The sequence below is a fragment of the Bos indicus genome, chromosome 2 (assembly GCF_029378745.1).
Source record: "Bos indicus isolate NIAB-ARS_2022 breed Sahiwal x Tharparkar chromosome 2, NIAB-ARS_B.indTharparkar_mat_pri_1.0, whole genome shotgun sequence".
In the NCBI taxonomy this organism is placed as follows: domain Eukaryota; kingdom Metazoa; phylum Chordata; class Mammalia; order Artiodactyla; family Bovidae; genus Bos; species Bos indicus.
This window is the reverse complement of record NC_091761.1, coordinates 8,742,808-8,755,057: the sequence shown is the minus strand read 5'-3', so window position 1 is coordinate 8,755,057 and position 12,250 is coordinate 8,742,808.

Here is a 12,250-nt window from a genome sequence, read left to right as displayed (position 1 = left end):
TTATTAGTTCCATATTCCTTACCAGGATCTCCTGTCATAAAACAACTCATGCGAATGGTTACTAAAGGGCCTGGCCAGGGTGGGCGGTTTCTGTCAGTGTGCTTCCCCTAACAGTAATGTCTCTGCTTTTTAATATGCTCTCTAAGTCAGTCATAGGTTTTCTTCCAAGGAGCAGGCATCTTTTAATTTCACGGTGGCAGTCACCATCTGCAGTGATTTTGGAGCCTAAGAAAATAAAGCCTACCACTGTTTCCATTGTTTCCCCGTCTATCTGCCGTGAAGTGATGGGACTGGATGTCATGATCTTTGTTTTTTGAATGTTGAGTTGTAAGCCAGCTTTTTCACTCTCCTCTTTCATCAAGAGACTCTTTAGTTCTTCACTTTCTGCCATAAGGATGGTGTCATCTACATGTCTCACGTTCACGTTCTGGCAATCTTGATTCCAGCTGGTGCTTCATGCAACCCTGCATTTTGCTTATAAGTTAAATAAGCTGGGTGACAATATACAGCCTTGATGTACTTCTTTCCCAACGTGGAGCCAGTCTGTTGTTCGATGTCTGGTTCTAATTGTTGCTTCTTGACTTGCATACAGATGTCTCAGGAGTCAGGTAAGGTGGTCTGGTATTCCCATCTCTTGAAGAATTTTCCTCAGTTTGTAGTGATCCAAACAGTTAAAAGGTTTAGCATAGGCAATGAAGCAGAAGTAGATTTTTTCTGGAACTCTCTTGCTTTTTCTATGATCGAATGGATGTTGGCATGGACTCCAAACAGCAAACCTTCAGTAGATGTTTATCATGTTTATTGCTGTTGTTTACATAATAATTATTATTTTAAATGGTATGCAAATATTTACAGACATCACTCACCTTACTCTGCTGTAGGTCTTTAGTACTGAAGTTAACCCTTAGTATTTCTGTAATGGAATTATAGTCATATCAGACTAGATCCCTAGATATTTCATAAGTTGGAAGAATCTACTTTGCCATGATAGCTGAAGCCACTTGATTAGACAATTCATCAGTTTCTTGTTTTTTCCGTCTCTGAGTGTCTTTGTGTCTTGATGTTTTCTGGCTTCTTTCCTTTGACTTCTGGGTAAGAGGTTGTTATCAACTCCAAATCATACCACAGGACAGGCAGTAAATCAAAAGTTAATTTTCTGGGGCAAGAAATATTGACCTTATTCAGAAATCTGGCAGACTGAGAAGATGGGAGACTCGTATTCCAAAGAAACATCTTTCCTGCATTAGAGTTTAGGCTTCTTTTATACTAAAAGGGAAGGGCATTAGGTCAAACATTTCCTGATTCTGGTCAGTCTCTGGAGGGGTTGTGTTAATTTTTTCCTGCTGCAGTCATTCACAGGTGGACTGCTCAGGATGTTTTCTTGTGAGCTAAACAAAGGTATTTTAGCTTAATGCTCATTATGTGGGAGGCAAGGTTCCCAGAGATTGGCCATTGCGTATAATTTAATCTTATAGGCAACATCCCTTTAGTGATTAATTTGTAATAGAATACAAAGGTTCTTCACTATTACAGGGTAACTTTTCCTCTTGTGTGTTTTTACTATTGATTGAGTAATTTTTAGATGTCTGTTCCCAAAATTACCTCATTTAATTCTCACAACTAGATTGTGAAGCAAGCCCTCTCTGCATGACATTTGAGTATAGTTTGTGGAGCTCGGATTCAAATCATGTAGTCTGACTTCCGAGTACAGATACTTAAAGACACTTCTGTATTTCTTTTTCAACCATTTTCTGGATTTCATACCATAACAAAACTCTGCTGTGTGTTGAAACTTTGTTATTAGCAAAGTTAATAGAACCTTTTCTTTTAACAAAGTTAAAGGAACTTTGTAGCACAATTATTACCCTTTATTACCTGTTGCAACTCAAGCCCATTCAGTGTTCCATTCTTTGTCAAGACAGTTAAGAAAAGTTGCTGTTCTTGGACTGGAGTGGACATTATTCATTTTTGGCCAGTCTACAGGCTCTACTCAGGTAGTGGTAAACTCAGCAAATTAGATTTCCTTTTTGGAAACTTGTACTAAGAGCTATAGAAAAAAGTATACGGTGCTAGGGTCTTAACTAAAAAGCCAAGATAGAAGAAGTGCTGACAGCCACAATGGTGAGTGCAAGATGATTATGTGGAGAAAGCTAGTAGAGAGAGAATGGTGAAAAGGATGAAGAAGGAGGATGAGTGACCTCTGAGACAGAAAGATGAGTGACCTCTGAGACAGACATTCAGGGAAAGAATGAAACCAAGAACAAGACAGAGAGATGAGACAGTGATACCTGAGTTCTACAGCAACAGTACTTCCCTAGGCCACATCAAATTTTTCTAAGTACTCAAGAACGTGTGTGTGTGTGTGCGTGTGCGTGCACACACATGCAGGCACACACTCAGTCACTCAATCATGTTTGACTCTTTGTGATCCTATGGACTGTAGCCCACCAGGCTCCTCTATCCATGGAATTTTCCAGGCAAGAATACTGGAGTGGGTTGTCATTTCCTGCTCCAGGGGATCTTTCTGACCCAGGAATCAAACCAGCATCTCTTGAGTCTCCTGTATTGTCAGGCAGATTCTTCACTTCATATACCCTTGTAATAAACCCACTTTTCCCCTAAGGTCATTTAGGAAATCTCTTTTTCCCCTACTATGTAAAGAACTCTATCTGAAAGAGCTACAATTGAGCTGAAATTGTTTTCCCAATGATTACTGATTTCATATTTAAGTTGCATTTTGTTCCCAAGTAATTTATTCACACATGGGTCTTCTTGTGCTCAACACAATACGGGAACTTGATGTAAACTATTGTTAAGATTAGACAACCTGATTAGACATTTAAGACCTCTGTGGACTCAGCTTTTCTCTCCCTGAGGCTTGGGTGAGCTGCTTTTTGAGGTTTTATTACAAGTCTCCCTTTCTACTGTGTACAACTCTTTAGTCAAAATTGTATGGATAAAAGATTTTTCTCACCAATAATTTGACTACATGCCATTGTATGAAGGAACAGTTTAAAATGAGAATAATCGATTATTGAGAAGTAGTGGTAATATGTACTATCATAGAGTCGTAATTGATGTATAATCAGCCCTCTCAGGAGAGTCTCCACAGGAATTTCGGTGATAAGTTACATTATCAACAGATAGACATCTTGAGTAAGCGATTTTTCCTTCATTCATTAAGTGCTTTGTATCTAATCATTATTTGGCTGTTCCAAGTACCCACCAAATACTGGACGTTCTCCTTTTCATTTCTCACTGCACACTTAATTTTTCCTTTCCAACTCTCATACAATCCAAATAACATTTCAGATTTGTGTGAGCTTTATCAGAAGTTTATGATTCTTTACTTATTTTTCATTTTCTCTGCCACATGATTCACATGTCCTACATAAAGATCACTCTTTAAAATTGGCTAACAGTAAAGGTGACACAGAAAGGGGACTGAAAATAAATCCTTTCTTGATAAAAGAAATAAAGAGTTTGGGATTCTGTTATCAAGCATAACTTAGGAAGAGATGAATAATAAACTCCCTACCCCCTTACCTTCTTCCCTTAAAGATGTTTTCTTGACCACATATGTATTATTATGTTATATACCCTTGGACATTGGACTAAATTGGACCCCCAGACCCCATGCTCTTGGTCTCCCCAGCGTTCCATGCTCCTTTTCATCCTATGTACTTCACCGAAGAATATGAAGTATTTTGGAGGAAATGCTTTCTGGAAATTTACTGATGTTAAAGCAGCAGTATAAACAAAACTAAGCAACAGTCAACTTCAAATATGTTGCAGATTAAAGTTAATTCTTATTAAGTAATACAGTAATATGTCTTTCCAGAAATGTTATGGTCACAAGCTGACTCCATCTGTAGGAAAACAAGTTCTCAAATTAGGTTAAATTTTTACATGGAACTCAAAATAAATGCATGCACGCAAACACGAGTACTGGAATCATCATGTTATTTTTGTTTTATTTGATTCATATTTCTTATTCCTATGATATTCCTTGCCCAGTTTAAAATGAGAATAATCGATTATTGCAAAGTAGTGGTAATATGTACTATCATAAAGTAGTAATTGACGTATAATCAGCCCTCTCAGGAGAGTCTCCACAGGAATTTTGGTGATAAGTCACATTATCAACAGGCAGACATCTTGAGTAAGTGATTTTTCCTTCATCAGGTAAAACATTTAGACTAAGAGAGTTGGGAAAGCTAATCATTGTGTCACGTGTTTAGGCATTGCACTTCACAATAAATTATTGCTACTTACTGATATTTTCAAAGTATATATATAATGTCTCAGAGGAAAAATAAAATAAGCTGAGTCTCTAGATATTTCTTTATGTATTTTTTTTAGAATCACATAGTCTATTAAATGGTCTGGAGATTTTAATTTGAGATTCACTTTAATTCATGTATTTTTTTCCCTAATTCCTTTTAGTTTGCTTAACTCCTTCTGTGATAACTTGGGAAGTATAACTCTTCTTTCTTCCTGTCCCTCCCTAATTCTATGTGAAAGGTAAAAATTTGGACAGAGTCTTCTGGCCCAGGTTGCTTTTTCATCCTTTCTGGGAATGTTTTTGAGAGAAAAAGTCCAGATAGGAAAGGTAACCTCCTGTAAGATGCAATTTGATAAGCAGTGAGATAAAGTCTCACATTTCCCAATGTCTTATCCTTGGTTCTGCCATGAGTGAAATGCACCCAGTAATGAAGAAGGCATTTGTCTGCTCACCAAATAGTCTTTTAAAGTTCCAGTTTTGTTTGGAGAATGATAAAGTCATTATGTACCCAAAACTATTCTGTTATTTTAACTAAATGAACTCCTTTGATTTTTGTATCAATTCTATGATAGCACAAAGGGTGTTTTAAAAAATTGCAAAAAATAAGTCCAACTCCAGAATCCTTGAGTTTGACAATTATGCCATTCACAATTGTTGTCTCATTTTTTTTTTTTTTTTTTTTTAGGACCAAGGATTCCTTTTTAATTACAGGATGGACAGGATCATTATTGTTGTTATTGTTCAGTCGCTAAGTTGTGTCCAACTCTTTGTGACCCCATGAACTGCAGCATGCCAGGCTTCTCTGTCCTTCACTGTCTCTCTGCTCTAACTCATGTCCATTGAGACAGTAATGCCATCCAACCATCTCATTCTCTGCCGCCCTCTTCTCCTCTTTCCCTCAATCTTTCCCAGCATCAGGGTCTTTTCTAATGAATCAGCTCTTCACATCAGGTGGCCGAATTATTGGAGCTTCAGCTTGAGCATCAGTCCTTCCAATGAATATTCAGGTATCATTATGGATGCATATGGGTTTTCCTGGTAATCCAACTGGTAAAGAATTCGCCTGCAATGCAGGAGACTCCTGTTTGATTCTTGAGTCTGGAAGATCCACTGGAGAGAGGATAGGCTACCCACTTCAGTATTCTTAGGCTTTCCTGGTGGCTCAGCTGGTAAAGAATCCACCTGCAATATGGGAGATCTGGGTTCGATCCCTGGATTGGGAACATCCCCTGGAGGAGGGCATGGGAACCCACTCCAGTATTCTTGCCTAGAAAATTTCATGAACAAAGGAGCCTAGTGGGCTACCGTCCATGGGGTCACAAAGAATCAGACACGACTGAGCAACTTTCTGTTCACTTCACATTGGTGTACGTAGATGTGGTTGGGTGAACACAAACAGAGAAAAGGCCACGGAATGGAGAAGCAAAAATGCTGAGAATAAATGTACAGTTCAGTTCCTAAGGGAGATTAACCAGTGCTGAGCTCACCTGCATCTCAGTAAATACTCCGGTTTTAGGAAATCTGCCTGGAGACTCTTTCCAAAGAAAGTCAAATCTCAGATGGCAAGAGAAGGAAGTGATCTTGACTTACATAGCTTCTACCTGTTGTTTCTTGACTTAAATGTTAAGCCTTGAAGTTGATACTTTTATTGATGTTGTGTTTTACCCTTTAATCTTCTAGACTTTAATTGATTTGCCTGTACATATTTTCTAGATTTAAAACTCTTTTTAGGCTTTTAGTTTTTTGGTCCTTTTAATTATTTTGTAATACTGTTATTCTTAATCATTTCTCTGATTTCTATTACTTGTATTATTAATCCCATCTATAATATTTTAACTAGTTTTGTTATTTTTAGTGTTATTTTAATTTTTATGAAAGCGTTTATCTTAAGTATTATTATTGTTACTATATTGATGAAGATATAATGTTTGATGCCCATGGATGTGAATATAGCATGGTGTCAACTAGGAAAGCTGAGTCTTTATTTCCTTCAAGTTAATAAAGCAGCAAGCTCTCAATCCCCTAGGACAGACTATCCTCTCTTAACCAGTGTGGTTCAGTGACTCTAAGATCACCACATTGAATAATTTGATAGGCCCATGGAAGGAAATTATTTCCAACCACTGGTTTACCTATACTGCCAAGATAGACACTGACAAATTGCATGAAAAGTCCATCTTCTCACAGCAAACTTTCATTCTGAACCTCCCAGAAAGCTTGTGAGTGTGGATAGCTAAATTTTATTTTGGTCTGCACTACCAACATCTACATGTTAATTCACCTTCTTTATTGACTGGGTTTGAGGGATTGTTACTTTAATGCACTTTTTTTTTTTTTTTTTTTGAGGGTTGAAGCACTTTTAATCACAGAAGAGTAAACAATAATATAAACCGTTAACAGTAGCTGTTGTCCTCCAGCCCTCAGATCACCCGCTCCTCCCACCCGCCACCCCCACTTCCTGCGTACGATTGAATAAAGAGCAGGGTATCAGCAGCTGTCCCTGTCACTACCAGGTGGCAGGAAGGGGATCTAGCTAGGGGCCGCAGCAATCCTGGCCACCCATTTCATGGTTGTCTGTTTGCATACAACTTCATGGGAAATATTCCAGCTCCAAAGAAGAAACAGTGCAGAAACGTGGAGCTATTAAAGTAACAATGTGCATTAAAGTAACAATTGTTGCTTTAATGCAAAACCTCTCTCATTGATTAGGAATGCTAAGGAAAGCTTGCCTCAGAATTATCCTTATATCCCCATTCCTATTGTCTTAGATTTAGGGAGCTAATCCCTTGATAGATTCTGCCCTCAGAGAGCCTAGCTGATTAAATACTGTGATCCTGCCCAGAATTTCAAAGTATAGGAGACAAGCTACCACCTCAGTCTCTCCATCATTGTAATCTTAGCTGGGTTTGGATAATTTCCCTTTCAAAATATTTATCTTATTTTCTATCTCTTTGTTAAATTTACATTTGTATTATCACTATTCATTTCTAAGAGGATTCAGAAAAACAATATTGTACAGTGTCATTTGGAATTCTGAAAAAAAAAAAAAGAAAAAGACTCACTACAAAGGTGGTGTTATGATTATTTGTCTCCCTTTTTTTCTTTTTTTGGATGCAAGACACAAATACAAGAGCAAGAATGGATGGAAGTCAGAATTGAGTAGATTCTTGATAAGAAGCATAAAAATTTTGCTAAGAGATAAGTTTGTTTTAGAAATTTAAAAACTTGTTTTTCATAAGGGTATATATTTTTATTAAATATTTTTACTTTAAAAATTTCTTAGGAAAAATTTCAAAATATAAAATAAAATAGCATGTAAATATACCACACAGATATATTTATTGAGCACCAACTGTATGACAAACACTGTTCTAGGATTTAAGGAAACAGCAAAGAACATGACAAATAAAACTCTGTCTTTCTGGAACTTTAATTTTAGTGCCATAAACTGAATGCTACTAACAATAACCATTCTTACTCAATGAATGAAGATTACAGAGAACAAAAGAAAAAAATGCCTCACTTTAAAAAATATATCTTTTTAAAGCTGCTTCAGGTCAGGTCAGTTCAGACAGTTGTGTCCAACTCTTTGTGACGCCATGGACTGCAGCACACCAGCCTTCCTGTCCATCACCAACTCCTGGAGTTTACTCAAACTCATGTCCATTGAGTCGGTGATGCCATCCAACTATCTCATGCTCTGTCGTCCCCTTCTCCTCCTGCCTTCAACCTTTCCCAGCATCAGGCTCTTTTCCAATCAGTCAGTTCTTCGCATCAGGTGGCCAAAGTATTGGCGTTTCAGCTTCAGCCTCAGTCCTTCCAGTGAATGAATATTCAGGACTGATTTCCTTTAGGATGGACTGGTTGGATCTCCTTGCAGTCCAAGGGACTCTCAAGAGTCTTCTCCAATACCACAGCTCAAAAACATCAATTCTTCAGTGCTAGGGTTTCTTTATAGTCCAACTCTCACATCCATATATGACTAATGGAGAAACCAAAGCCTTGACTACATGGGACTTTTTTGGCAAAGTAATGTCCCTGCTTTTTAATATGCTTTCTAGGTTGGTCATAACTTTTCCTCCAAGGAGCAAGCATCTTTTAATTTCATGGCTTCAGTCACCATCTGCAGTGATTTTGGAGCCCCCCAAAATAAAGTCTGTCACTGTTTCCACTGTTTCCTCTTCTATTTGCCATGGAGTGATGGGACTAGATGCCATAATCTTAGTTTTCTCAATGTTGAGTTTTAAGCCAATTTTTTCACTCTCCTCTCACTTTTACCAAGAGGCTCTTTAAAGCTGCTTAGATGAAGTTATTCCAGGAGCTGCATGTGACAATTTAATTTATTTCTTCATTTTAGTTTATAAAAAATGTGTTAGTTTATCTTGTGGAAGTGTTCTTTGATTATTCAATATCTGAAATGTAAAGACAAATATATATTTATTGCCATGTTGATTAACATCTTAAATTTTTATCATGATGTTTCATGGTTATAATTATACTTTTATATCAATTTCTAACCACTTGGTTTGAAGTTAGAACTTCAAAGTCTACAGTAGTACTTATTTACCAAGACCCTCAATGACACTCTTAAAAGCTTTTTCCATTTTATAGGCAAAACATGGCAAAAATTTTAATTTGTAGTCCATTGAAATTCAAAGTTCATTTCCTCATTACACTTTTTTTTTCTTTTGTGAATTGCTGTTTATGGTCTTTGTTTCAGTTTGGTATATCTTTTATAGACTTGTAAGAGTTTTTATTTAGTATCCCAACTTTTCTATTTTAAAAATCTTAGAATTGAGATAATAGCTAAATTGATATCTATTTTTAATTAATAACTGCATGTATAAAATATCCAAAATTTGGTTCAAGAAAACTAGTTTGTCATTTTTAAAAAAGGGATATATACATATTATGCATATATATGGATATTATTTATTGTTATTGTTTAGTTGCTAAGTCCTGTCTCATGTCATATGTTTTTTGACCCCATGGACTGTAACCCACTGTATTCATCTGCCCAAGGGATTTCACAGGCAAGAATACTGGAGTGGGTTGCCATTTCCTTCTCCAATATATGCATATACACACATGCAGATGTGTACTTAAAGATAAAATGCAATATTTTTCTATTGTTAAACTCTACTGTACTAAAACAAAGAAATGTATTTGCTGCTAGTAACAGTAATAACGGAGAAGGCAATGGCACCCCACTCCAGTACTCTTGCCTGGACAGTCGCATGGATGGCAGAGCCTGGTAGGCTGCAGTCCATGGGGTCACTAAGAGTCGGACATGACTGAGTGACTTCACTTTCACTTTTCACTTTCATGCATTGGAGAAGGAAATGGCAACCCACTCCATTGTTCTTGCCTGGAGAATCCCAGGGACGGGGGAGCCTGGTGGGCTGCTGTCTATGGGGTCGCACAGAGTTGGACATGACTGAAGTGACTTAGCAGCAGCAACAGTAATAATGATAGTAATAGTTAACATTATTGAGTACGTATTTATATAGCTGCTATTCTGTTATACCATTTACAGTTACCTTGATCCTTAAACAATCCTCCAAAGTAGCTATTATTATCATTTTAAGGTTGAACATTGGAAAGCTTAATTCAGTTGGCCAGAGGTTAGCACTTAGAAACTGCAAGTAGCTCTGTGTGTGTGCATGCTCAGTCACTAAGTCGTGTCCAACTCTTTGTGACCCCATGGACTGTAGCCTGCCCGCCTCTTTATTCATGGAATTTTCCAGGCAAGAATATTGGAGTGGATCTTCCCAATCCAGAGTCAGAAACAGAATTTACAACAGTCAAAGGAATTAAAGAAATTATTTTATTTTAAAACTTCAAATAAGACATTTGTTCAGGTTAAAAATAAATCATATAAAAAAGGAAACTGAGAAGAGAAAACTAAACATCTTTCACTCTTCATCTGATTCCACTCCCAGAGGTTGCCACTATTAACTGTTTCTTTGTCATTCTGGAAAATATGTGTGTGTGTGTGTTCAAAATTGAAGTACTATTCTCCAGGTTTTTACAAAAGTAAAACATATTTTAGAGTTTATTGCATATTACGTCCTGGATTGGGAAATAAACAATAAACTGAACAATAAGTGAAGCAACTAAACGATAAAAATAAACAATATCATGTATATGCATAATATGTATATATCCCTTTTTAACCCATGTCTCCTGTGTCTCCTGCATGCGGATTCTTTACCACTGAGCCACTTGGGAAGTCCAGTAAGAAGCTGAGCATAGTGTATAGCCCCAATCTGTAGTAATCCCTCTTTTTTTTTTTTGTAAATTAATTAATTTATTTTAATTGGAGGCTAATTACTTTACAATATTGTGGTGGCTTTTGCCATACATTGACATACATGTGTTCCCCATCCTGAAACTCCTCCCACCTCCTTCCTCATCCCATCCCTCAGGGTCATCCCAGTGCACCAGCTCTGAGTGCCCTGCCTCATGCATCGAACCTGGACTGGTGATCTATTTCACATATATAATATACATGATTCAATGCTGTTCTCTCAAATCATCCCACCCTCACCTTCCAGAGTCCAAAAGTCTGTTCTTTACATCTGTGTCTCTTTTGCGGTCTCGCATATAGGGTCATCATTACCATCTTTTTAAATTCCATATATATGTGTTAGTATACTGTATTGGTGTTTTTCTTTCTGGCTTACTTCACTGTGTATAATAAGCTCCAGTTTCATCCACCTCATTAGAACTGATTCAAATGCATTATTTTTAATGGCTGAGTAATACTCCATTGTGTATATGTACCACAGCTTTCTTATCCATTCATCTGCCGATGGACATCTAGGTTGTTTCCATATCCTGGCTGTTATAAACAGTGCTGGGATGAACATTGGGGTACACGTGTAATCCCTCTTCTTTTATCTTTCCACGAATGCTACTGCCTTAACATTCACCATTCAAGTGATCAGAAGGAAAAGAGGAAATGTCATTCTGAGTCCCATTAACAAAGGCTCCTCTTTCAGCACAAAGCTCATCATAAAATTTTATATTCTGCTTTTTATTATGTTTTAATTTCCTAATGCAAAGAACTGAAATTGTTTGAGATAATGAAATGTTTGGTTTGTAGAAATGTTTCAGTGGGAGGAAATTGGAATGTGGTCCAAATTTTCAGGAATAGGGAGGAAACTCTAATTACTCCTGCACTGGAGGCAGACTCTTTACCATCTGAGCCACCAGGGAGTCCTCACTCTGATTACTATTTTCCTTCAAATTGTATGAAAAATTTCTCAGAGAACATGGAACTATCTGTGGTTAACTACTGCCCTCTGTTGGCAGCATGTTATATGTCTTCATTTATTCTAAGAGTCTTATTTAAGGTTAGAGTTAATCTCATCAATAAAATGAATAATTAAATCCCAGAGAATGGAAGTGTCTTGTCCAAACAGCATAGCTTCTTAACGACAAGGATGGAATGAGACCCCAGGTACCATGACCTACCATCAGTCTTGTGTTGACTAAATTGAAAACTGCAATTATTTTTTTTTGCCAGAGAATATTTTTCATTTTCAGAGTCAGAAACAGAATTTACAATAGTCAAAAGAATTAAAGAAATTATTTTATTTTAAAACTTCAAATAAGACCTTTGTTCAGGTTAAAAATAAATCATACAAGAAAGGAAATTGAGAAGAGAAAAATAAACATCTTTCACTCTTCATCTGAGTCCCCTCCCAGAGGTTGCCACTATTAACTGTTTCTTTGTCATTCTGGAAATTATGTGTGCGTGTGTTCGAAATTGAAGTACTATTCTCCAGGTTTTTACAAAAGTAAAACATATTTTAGAGTTTATTCCATATTACTTCACATAGATACAACTCATTCTTTTAATATGACAGTTTTATTGACACTTCTAAGGGTTGCAGACAAATTTAGAATGTTTTTATTTGGGACTGCCTGACATTTCTAATAATTAATTTAGACTGTGCA